General features: G+C 39.5%; 1 non-coding gene across 1 annotated transcript; it reads left to right on the top strand.

Moving 5' to 3' along the window:
- The first annotated feature begins 4,340 nt into the window (after positions 1-4,340).
- Positions 4,341-4,447, top strand: LOC112725295 (small nucleolar RNA R71). Its single transcript, XR_003164412.1, has one exon. It is a non-coding gene; the product is annotated as a small nucleolar RNA R71 (small nucleolar RNA).
- Positions 4,448-9,585: the final 5,138 nt, after the last annotated feature.

Genomic DNA, 9,585 nt, shown 5'->3' with positions numbered 1-9,585 from the left:
AGGGGTAAGTACGCACTAGGACTCACTTATATAGGGAGATGATGAGGGGATGAAAGGTATGGATTGATGTGGTGGTTGTTGGATGGACGGATGGGGTTTTGCAGATCATGAGCACAAGGATCCTCATCTTTATGAGGGCTATTGGTTCGGTCTTCAAGGGTCTCCTTTCTTCAATGTTGCATGGCAACATTTTCCAATGCATTCCCCTTTGGGGCACGTGTGTTGTATCCTCCTTTTGTGGTGTCCAAACCTTCTTCATTTAATTGTCCAATCAATCCTCTTCAATGCTCCTTTCCTTTTTCCTATAAAAATAAAATAAGAAAAAAAATCAATATCATAAAAAAAATTTAAACTTTACGGCTAGAATAATAAAGAAAAAAAATTAGATTATTTATTCATGAACACCAACTAACTAACTAACTGTGTATCCTTATATGCATATTCGTGGCACCTTGGGTGACACCAAACTTAGTTTGGAGCACTATGATGAAAAAGTCTTTGTTCAAAGCTCCAAGACTAGCATGCTCTGAGTTGCATTCATGCTTTCTTGGCATGCTTTGAACACCAAACTTGTTCTTCACTATATACTGCATAACAAGGATTTCACCAAGTGTTAGTCAAGTTTGGGTTGGAATTCATAAAAATTGACTTATTAACTATTTTCTAAAAGCATATAAAACATGGGTTGCCTCCCATGAAGCGCTTCTTTAGCGTCACTAGCTTGACGTTTCGCCTTCATTAGGGAGGTCGATAGTGCTTCAAGTCTTCTCCTCTGGCAGTAGACCTATATCCAGTAGTTGTATCAATAATCTCTACATGTTCCAAGGAGAGAACTCTGTTGATAGCGAAGACTGATGAGAGGATTTTTACCAGTAAAGAGATTCATAGAAACAGTTGCGTTGTAGATATAGTCTCTAAACCGACAAAAATTCCTTCATACAAACGTTTTGGGTGTCACAAGTAACAAACCCCTTTAGAAATTGTTAACCGAGTATTCAAACCTCGGGTCGTCTTCTCAAGGAACTGCGAGGAAGTATGATCTTACTATTGGCTATAAAGGTTGTAATCGGGGTTTAGAAGATGAGAAGCAAGTAATTTAAATGACAAGTAAAGTAAATGGCAATTAAAATACATAAATACTATAAAGCAGACTTTTGGCAAGGTAAGAGAAGTTGGAGGTCCAACGTAGTTATCTCTCTCAACTATAATGAAAGTTGAATCTAAACTCCACTTGATCAACCTGTACTAGGGCAAGGGAAAGTCAAGGGACTAATTAAATTGACCTTTGAATCCTATTTATTTCCTAAGAAAAGGTTGGGATTACTCAAGTTCAGCTCAATTAGCAAGATAACGATTATCAATTATGTTGAGTTTAATAACTGTTGAGTTACTAAATTCTTAACCAGAACCAAAAGGAGAAAAAGTAAAATTGCTGGAATAATAAAAATATCCTTAGATGGGAAGCAATGGTAACTTAAATCAAAGAGAACAATCATGAACTGAAAATACCTCAATTATCATTAATTCAAATAACAGTCTGTAACATGGAAGAATTCTTAAATCAAATTATAATAATCAATTCAAATGTTGGAATAAATAAATAAAAGTAAAACTTAAAATAAAAGAACATTAAACCTGGGATCCAGAGTTACTCTTAAAACAAGAAGAAATCCTAAATCCTAAAAGAGAGAGAGAGAAGATCTCCCTCTCAACTAAATCTAAATCATTGAAAAGTAAAATATGCGAGCTCCCTTTGAATGGGTGCATTCCCACACTTTATAACCTCTGGTCTATGCTGTCTGTACCTGGATCTGGGCCAAAAAGGGCATCAGAATTTGCTGGGGGCGTATTCTGTAAATTCTGATGCGTGGCCTCTGTCACGCGTCCGCGTGGGTCACGCGGTCACGTCATTTGGAGCTTTTCCTTGCCACGCGGTCGCGTCAGTCATGCGGCTGCGTCGCTGCTGATTCGTGCTTGGCACGCGATCGTGTCATCCATGCGATCGCGTGGATACCAGTTTCCTTAAAGCTCCATTTTGCTTTCTCCTTCCATTTTAGTATGTTTCCTTTTCCATCCTTTAAGTCATTCTGCCTTAGAAAATCTGAAACTACTCAACACACTGATCACGGCATCGAATGGAAATAAAGGTAACTAAAATAATTAATTTTTAAAGCTTAGGAAACATGTTTTTCACAATATGACATAATAAGGAAGGGAGAGTAAAACCATGCAATTAATGTGAATAAGCAGGTGAAGGATTGTATAAATCACTCAAATTAAGCACAAAAGAACTCATAAAATATGCGTTTATCAAAGACCTTAGGTAGCTGAGATGGTACAGTGGAGAGATCAGGGGGATATCTTGGAAATAAGCTGAGATCACTTTATCCCCTGGAGAGAAGTCCTCTGTAGGGATCTTTTTGTTCCTCCACCTCCTTGGTACCTTCTTCTTTGTTCCTTGTGATGTTGTCTTACTCTTTGTGGCCTCTTCTTCTAAAGGAATTTTGATGTTGTCTTCACATGCCTCTGGTGGTTTAGGTTCCTCCAGCTTTTCCTTGAGCTGTGACAGCTGCTTGTTTCCTTGTCCATCAACCAAGGGAATCTCCGGATGAGCTTGTTGTTCTTCAGTACTCATCTCTTCCTTCAGTATCTCACTGTGATCCTTCCTTGGTTCCTTGTTCTCTTGATCGGTTTCTTGTGAGTGTTTGAAAACAGTGAAGGCGAGCTGTTCATCATGGATCCTCAAAATTAGCTCTCCTCGCTCCACATTTATGAGTGCTCTGGCTGTAGCTAGGAATGGTCTTCCCAATATGATTGGGTGAGTGTAACTCTCTTCCATGTCCAATATGACAAAGTCTGTTGGGAGGAAGTATTTCCCAACCTTTACCAACACATTTTCCACCACTCCTATTGCTTGTTTTTGAGTTTTGTCAGCCAGCCTAATGACTACATCTGTGGGTATTATCTCATTGATCTGCAGCCTCTTCACAAGGGACAAGGGCATTAAGTTGATGCTTGCTCCCAAATCGCAGAGTGCTCTATCAAACATTGTTTCTCCTATGGCACAGGGTATGTGAAAACTCCCTGGGTCCTTTCTTTTTGTAGGCAACTCTGGTTGAATGAGGGCGCTGCACTCCTTGTTCATCACTATAGTTTGGCCTCCCTTGAGTGAGCTTTTCCTGGGAAGCAGTTTCTTCATATACTTGATGTATGCAGGCATTTGTTGGATGGTCTTGATGAATGGTATGTTTACATGCAGAGATGCAAACAAGTCAAGAAATCTTGAGTATATTCTCTTCTCCACAGCACCATTGAGTAGTTGGGGAAAGGGTGCACAGAGTCTCAGCAGCTCCTGTTGTGAGATTTTTGGTTCTTGGTGATCTTTTTCCTTCTCCTCTGCTGAGGTATCTCCAGGTTGTTCTGACGGCTTGTTTGGCTTGTCCTCAGTCTCTTTTTCACTTATAGTGGCCATCTTCCAATCTTCCCATCTTACTTTCTTTGTTTTTCCTCTCAGATTTTTCTCTATATCACTTGGGAATCTATCTGTAGGTTTGGGAATCTGCTCAGAGAGATACCCTACTTGAGATTCCAACCTCTTGATGGTGTCTCCCTGGTTCTTAAAATTTGCTCGCACTTCCTCCTTGAACGCCTTGTTGTCTTGAATCTCTTTGCCTATGCCTTCAAGTAGATTCTCAATCCTTGAGAGTCTGTCATCAAATGATGGTGGATTCGGATTAGAGGTGGAAGGATGAGGAGTGTTATTTTGGTTTTGATATGGATGTGGAGAGGTGTTGTTGTGGTGGTGTTGATATGTTCTCTGTGTGAATTGTTGGTGAGCTGCATTGTTGTTGGGGTTGTGACGTCTCTAATCTTGGCCTTGATCTTGTTGATTCCCCCACCCAAAGTTTGGGTGATTCCTCCAACCAGGGTTGTAGGTCTTAGAGTATGGATCATGGTTTCGCCTAGATAAATTCCCAATGTAGTTGGCTTGCTCCTGACTACCCTCTGCTTCTTCATTCACTCCTTCTTGGGTTGCTGATGAAGTGGTGATTGCTGCTACTTAGTTCCTCTCCATCTTCTTGGTGAGGTCAGCCAGCTGCTTGGTAATGAGCTTATTTTGGGCCAGCAGAGCATCTATATTGTTTAGCTCCATCACTCCTCTAGTGTTCCCTCTTTTAGAAGCATAGAAATATTCATTTTCTGCTACAGTTTTAATGACATCTATGGCCTCCTCAATGGTCTTCTTCTTGTTCAAAGATCCTCCAGATGAATGGTCTACTGCCTTCTTTGATTCATAAGAAAGGCCTTCATAGAAAATGTGTAGCTGCACCCATTCATTGAACATATCTGGTGGACACCTCCTTGTCAGGTCCTTAAACCTCTCCCATGCTTCATATAGAGTCTCACCATCTTGTTGCCTGAAAGTTTGGACCTCAGCTCTCAGCCTGTTGATTCTTTGGGGAGGATAGAATCTGGCTAAAAATTTGTTCACCACATCTTCCCAAGTTGTCAAACTCTCCTTCGGAAAAGACTCCAGCCACTTGGCTGCCTTATCCTTGAGTGAGAATGGAAATAAGAGCAGTCTATAGGCATCAGGATGAACACCATTAGACTTCACTGTGTCACATATCCTCAGGAAGGTGGTTAGATGTTGATTGGGGTCTTCTTGGACGCCTCCTCCAAATGAACAGTTGTTCTGAACAAGGGTGATGAGTTGTGGTTTTAGTTCAAAATTGTTGGCGTGGATGGTTGGCTTTTGAATGCTACTTCCACAGTTTCCTGGGTTTGGATTGATGTAAGAGCCTAAAACTCTTCTATCCTCCCTATGGTTGTGAGCCTCTTCTTCATGATGGTTTTCCATGTTTTCTTCCATGTTTGGTTCAAAGTATTCCTCCTCTTCCTCAGCACCAACTACTCTTTTTCCTCTTGCTTCCCTCCTTAATCTAAGGAAGGTCCTCTTCGGTTCAGAATCAAAGAAAGTTGAAGTCCCGCTTCTTCTCCCTGTCATACAACCAACAAAGCACAAGCAAGGAAAATAGATGCAAAAAGTATTTCTGTTAGAATTACTGTTAGTGTGAGTGATGCAATATATTGAACAGTTAGTGGATTAGTGAACTGAATTGTAAATAACTAAAAAAAAACGAAAAAGTAGGGGGAAGGGAAGAAATTAACTAAAACTGAAAGTAAATTACTCAAACAGAAAATTAAATCAAACAAACTAAAAATGCTCAATCTAGTTATCCTCCAATTTAATCATTGTTGATTCAAAATCAATCCCCGGCAACGGCGCCATAAACTTGATGCGTGGAAAACTTTTCTCGCAACAAATTTCCTTTGGCAAGTGTACCGAATTTGTCGTCAAGTAAAAACTCACAATAGAGTGAGGTCGAATCCCACAGAGATTGATTGATCAAGCAACTTTAATTAAAGGAATGTTCTAGTTGAGCGAACCAGAATTTGAGTTGGGAATTGCAGAAAATTAAATGGCGGGAAAGTAAATAGTGGAAACAGTAAATGCTGGAAATAAAGAGATGAATGTAAATAGCGGAAAGTAAATTGCAGAATCTTAAATGGGGATGGGGCAACTGCTCATAAAAGTAAATGGCAGAAATTAAAGAGAATGGGTAAGATCAGAAATGGGGAGTTCATTGGGCTCAGGAGATGTTGCATTCTCCGGATCAAGTTCATTTTCATCTCTTCCTCAATCAATGCATTCATTGATCTCCTTGGCAATCTTAAGTGATCGAATTACAATTCCTTGTAATTCAATCTCTCAAATCTTGATCAATAGCCAATTCCTTGGTCAATTGCTCATGAGAAGAGATGAAGTATGGTCACTGATTATACCACATGCATTTCCCAAATCAAGTGTTGGAAGGATTATAGTCACATATCCATCCACAACCAATTTGGTCCAGCATGAGAAAGCATTTCTAGCATGATCCCTTCATTCCTCTTTCAAGGTTTAGAAGAGATCCAAGTATGAATAGCTTCTTTTCTAAGATAACTACCCAATTGGATGAAGATCGAAAGCTTTCTAGTAAAATCAAGAGAAAAGATAGAAGAAGGAGAATGAAAACTAAAATTGATCCATCAAATTACAACAGAGCTTCCTAACCCAATGAAAGGGGTTTAGTTGTTCATAGCTCTGGAAAATGAAAACAAAGATGGAGAATACATGCTGAAAGTAAACTTGAAGTGCAGAGAAAGTAAAATACAGAGAGTAGTTCTAGGCCAAAGGCTCCCTAAAGTTTCCGGCTCACTAAACTAATTCAAAGCTACTCCTATATATACTACTCTTCTGATCTTCTAATTGGCTCTTCAAGTCTTGGGTATGGGCCCTTGGATCCTGAGTTTGAAGCAGTTATCTTCATCATTGGGCTTAGCTTTGCTTGCAGAGAGAAAGTGTGAAGTAGGCAGGGACTTTTAGCTCAGGACGTTAGTGGTGTTAACGTTAAGTGAAAGTGTGGGTTCGAGAACGTTAGTGACAATCACCTTTTTCACTAACGTTGCTCACCCAAGTATGAGCCACATTAACCTCAACGTTAGTGGCACAAACGTTACCACTAACGTTGCCTCTTGGTCCTTCGCACACGTTATTGGGACTTACCTTTCCCAATAACGTTGATAAACCTTCCCCTTCCCTACGCTAGAGTCCACGTTAACTAAGTTAACGTGGCTCTTAACGTAAGCTTGCCAATCCTTCGAGAACGTTAGTGACACTTACCTTTGTCACTAACGTTCCAATGTGCCCCTCTTTCTCACGTTAGAGTCCATGTTAACTAAGTTAACGTGGCTTCTAACGTAGTCATGCTAGCCATCTCCAATGTTAGGTGACAAAGGTGAGTGTCACTAACGTTGGCTCATTATCTCTTTATCCACGTTAGCTTCCACGTTAACTAAGTTAACGTGGGAGTTAACGTTGCTCATGGTGGCTCTTGGTGGTTCACCCCAACGTTAGTGACAAAGGTAAGTGTCACTAACGTTGGCGACCAATTGCTCTCTCCACGTTAGCTTCCACGTTAACAAAGTTAACATGGGAGTTAACGTGGCTTATGGAAGCTTGGCCAACGTTAGTGACAAAGGTGAATGTCACTAACGTTGGCTTCCCTTTTGCTTCTTAACGTTAGAAGCCACGTTAACTAAGTTAATGTGGCAACTAACGTGACCAATTATGAGCTTGGTCCAACGTTAGTGACAAAGGGGAGTGTCACTAACGTTGGCCTTATTGTCTTCTTCCACGTTAGAGTTCACATTAACTAAGTTAACGTGACTCTTAACGTGGGCTATGATGGCTTCGAGGACGTTATTGGCGATTACTTTTCTAATTAACTTTGCAAGTTAGCTCCCATTCCACGTTAGAGGTCACGTTAGTTAGATTAACGTGGCTGCTAACGTGGTTCTTCCTTGCTACTTTTGTCCTGAAATCAAGCAATAAAGTGCATCAAAGTTCTAATCCAAGTCATGGGAAATGCAACATCCAATTTGTCATTAAATTCATGCAAAATCCTCATGAAATCATGTAAAGTGCACAATGTATACTTGAATCAAGATGTAAATGAATATCTACCCAAAAAGAGCTTATTTTCTAAGAAAATGCATGAAAATACCCTAAAAACAGTAAAGAAAAGGTCAGTAAAACTGGCCAAAATGCCCTGACATCAGCCATTAGTTTGATGCAGAAGATTTATACCGATTCAGAATTTCACAAAATAATTCCGTTGTTAGTATAGTCCAAACCAATAGTCAATCCTCGAATCAAATTAAATTTCATTTTGTCACATGTACAAACCCCAATGAAAATTAACCGAAGTATTTAGACCCCGGGTCGTTGATGAGCGGATAATTTATACGCTTTTTGGCATTGTTTTTACATAGTTTTCAATATGATTTAGTTAGTTTTTAGTATATTTTTATTAGTTTTTAAATAAAAATCACATTTTTGGACTTTACTATGAGTTTGTGTGTTTTTCTGTGATTTTAGGTAATTTCTGGCTGAAATTGAGGGACTTGAGCAAAAATCATATTCAGAGGTTAAAGAAGGACTGCAGGTGCTGTTGGATTCTGACCTCCCTGCACTCAAAGTGGCTTTTCTGGAGCTACAAGAGTCCAAATGGCGCGCTCTCAATTGCGTTGGAAAGTAGACATCTAGGGCTTTTCAGCAATATATAATAGTCCATACTTTGTCCGAGTTTAGACGACACAAACTGGCATTCAACGCCAGCTTCCTACCCTATTCTAGAGTTAAACGCCAGAAACAGGTTGCAAAGTGGAGTTAAACGCCAGAAACAGGTTACAAACTGGCGTTCAACTCCAAGAGAAGCCTCTACATGTGTAAAACTCAATGCTCAGCCCAAGCACACACCAAGTGGGCCCCGGAAGTGGATTTCCGCATCAATTACTCATTTTTGTAAACCCTAGTAACTCGTCTGATATAAATAGGACCTTTTACTATTGTATTAGATGTCTTTGATCAGTTTTATGCTATCTTAGACCTTTATGGGGGCTGGTCATTCGGCCATGCCTGGACCATTATCACTTATGTACTTTCAACGGTAGAGTTTCTACACCCCATAGATTAAGGTGTGGAGCTCTGCTGTTCCTCATGAATTAATGCAAAGTACTATTGTTTTTCTATTCAATTCAAGCTTATTCCTATTCTAAGATATTCATTCGCACCCAAGAACATGATGAATGTGATGATTATGTGACGCTCATCACCATTCTCACCTATGAACGCGTGCCTGACAACCACTTCCGTTCTACATGAAGATGAGATAGAATGAGTATCTCTTAGGTATCTAATACAGGGGACCGAGTCCGAGATATTAGAATCTTCGTGGTATAAGTTAGAATCCATGGACGGCCATTCCTGAGATCCGGAAAGTCTAAACCTTGTCTGTGGTATTCCGAGTAGGATTTGGGAAGGGATGGCTGTGACGAGCTTCAAACTCGTGAGTGCTGGGATTTACAAGGTGACCATAGCTTGCTTCAGGCCGACAATCTCCATGGGATCGACACTTACTCACGTAAGGTTTATTACTTGGACGACCCAGAGCACTTGCTGGTTAGTTGTGCGAAGTTGTGACAAAGTGTGATTCACGTTTGAGAGCACCAAGTCTTTGGCGCTATTGTTGATGATCACAATTTCGTGCACCAAGTTTTTGGTGCCGTTGCCGGGAATTGTTCGAGTTTGGACAACTGACGGTTCATCTTGTTGCTCAGATTAGGTAATTTTATTTTATTTTTAAGCTTTTTATTTCTTATTTTCGAAAAAAATACAAAAAAATTTTTTTCTTCTTTTTCGTTTTTTCCAAAATAATTTTCGAAAAAAAAAAACCAAAAAAATTAACAAAATCATAAAAACCAAAAAATTTTTATGTTTCTTGTTTGAGTTTAGTGTCAATTTTTAAGTTTGGTGTCAATTGCATTCTTTTATTTTTCTTAAAAATTTTTGAAAAATTCATGCATGGTGTTCTTCATGATCTTCAAGTCGTTCTTGATGATTTTCCTTATTTGATTTTTGCATTTTTATGTTTTGTGTCTTTTCTTGTTTTTCATATGCATTTTAGAATCATTAGTGTC

Source organism: Arachis hypogaea, chromosome 11, assembly GCF_003086295.3.
Source record: "Arachis hypogaea cultivar Tifrunner chromosome 11, arahy.Tifrunner.gnm2.J5K5, whole genome shotgun sequence".
Classification (NCBI taxonomy): domain Eukaryota; kingdom Viridiplantae; phylum Streptophyta; class Magnoliopsida; order Fabales; family Fabaceae; genus Arachis; species Arachis hypogaea.
This window is presented reverse-complemented; position numbering and strand designations above follow the sequence as displayed.